Source organism: Schistocerca piceifrons, chromosome 5, assembly GCF_021461385.2.
Source record: "Schistocerca piceifrons isolate TAMUIC-IGC-003096 chromosome 5, iqSchPice1.1, whole genome shotgun sequence".
NCBI lineage: Eukaryota > Metazoa > Arthropoda > Insecta > Orthoptera > Acrididae > Schistocerca > Schistocerca piceifrons.
Window position 1 is genome coordinate 619,502,608 of NC_060142.1, and position 1,931 is coordinate 619,504,538.

The window sequence follows — 1,931 nt, forward strand, 5'->3', positions numbered from 1 at the left end:
CCAGGCAAATGGAAAATGTCGCTGTAAATTGTGCATAACTCTATGGCTGCTGCCTCCTATTCTGCGTTCAGATGACCCCTGCAGATGTCCTCCTTTAGTACACTTATTCTGGTTTTCGGCTGTGACTTATGTTTACTGAGATTATGTGTACTGACACACGTCATCCTGAACGATTGCTGGGACAATCTTTGGTCCTGAATTACTTTATCTACCACCAGTGGACAGTCCACTGAAGCACTCTCACCTGTAGTGTTCAGCACACCCGTTAGGTATTCTCCTGAATCCACTTTTACCAGTGCCTGAAGCAAATACATGCCCTTGGAGATTTACTGTATCAGAATGATAGCCTCTCTCATTCTATTCGCTGCTATTTTAATTCTACACAACTGTTCCTCCCGGGATCCTATTGTTAATGCTGAAACAATTTTCTTGCGCTCTTTTTGCTTCTCTCAGACATTATCTGTTGCGTGCCTCGGTTGCATCCTGACAGTTAATGTGATTCTGTCACTATTTGTTGTGGCCTTTCCACATGTTTCTTGCTTTACGCTTTAGCGTCTCTCAAAAGCCTAATATTTTCTTTGAATGTGCTGTGTGGAAAGCACCCTGTGACTCCAACTTCATTTCCTGACGTGCACTTCACTCTGCGTCTGAGGTTCCTCCGAAAGAGCCTTCTCTTTCTTGTACCTGCACAAACGTATTAGCTAGTTTCCAAGGTCTAATACCAATCTGCGGAGCTCACACCCCTGCTTCATCTTCAGGCTCATCCATTCCTCTCGGCTCCTCATACTTCCGGTGCATACCGATTATGACCCCATGTGCTTTTACAAGGTCTCGGCCTACCTCCCCGCCAAATGGAAGATCCTCGCTCCACATCGTCCCCTATCACGTTGAAACGGTGCCTCACTTGCATTCAGTTTCTTGTTCGTAATTCGAGGGTCACAGTTTCCTCTCTCCTTCCAACCGTATTAGCATTTTCCCAGATCCTAATATGTTCGATTCGTTTACACTTTCCGCTATTTCTCCAGCTACTTCTACTAACTAGATTTATCTGCGCACAGCTATTCATGAGAAACCTCAGACAATTAGTAATGGCGTCATGATACTCATTCCGATTTTCCCAGTCGATTGTTAATGTCTTTCCAGGTAAGGCATAAGGGAACATCCTTATTACGCCGTTTGTTAGCTGTCCTGGCTTTTACGTCTCCTGTGTGCATTCTGTGCAAGGCAAATGAATTCTGGGCCCTCTCTCGATCCAAGTATTGGCCTCTATAACTTGGCGAATTACATTGTGAGTACATCGTGTGGGTCTCCTGCTTACAGGATAATTGCGCGTCTGCAGGGACTTATCCCTTGCACGCTCCCCGTGAGATCCACATTCCCAACATGTCCACACCACTACATTCGTAGTGCGCCTAATAGATGTTTGCCCATCATACTCATTACTCGTGGCAGATTAATATACCAAGTCCCGTACGAGTTCAGGCATAGCGTGTGCGTTCGCACAAGAAGGTCAATGGCCGGGAAGCTATATTTTAACTATATATGACGGAAGAGCGTGCAACGGATAAGTCCCTGCAGACGCGCTATCCTCTGTGCCCACGGTGGCTCGGATGGATAGAGCGTCTGCCATGTAAGCAGGAGATCCCGGGTTCGAGTCCCGGTCGGGGCACACATTTTCATCATGTACCCAATGAATTACATCAACGACTGTTTGCAGCTAGGGTGTCCATTTCATTATCATTTCACTCTGTAGTTTTCATACCAGTCTACAAGAAGTTCCTGTTATTATTCGTTCTTTACTTTCAGCAAACTTCCGAACCACCCCAGCTGAATCATGAAACTCTGAACCACGTCGTTCTTACACCACCTCCGTATATATGTAGTGAAGTGGAGGGTGACAGCGTACGAACAGTTGAACGCATAAATTTGTC

At 45.8% G+C, this 1,931-nt stretch overlaps 1 non-coding gene across 1 annotated transcript; it reads left to right on the top strand.

Annotated features, from left to right (window-relative positions):
- The first annotated feature begins 1,594 nt into the window (after nucleotides 1-1,594).
- On the top strand, nucleotides 1,595-1,669 carry Trnat-ugu. Its single transcript has one exon. It is a non-coding gene; the product is annotated as a tRNA-Thr (tRNA).
- Nucleotides 1,670-1,931: the final 262 nt, after the last annotated feature.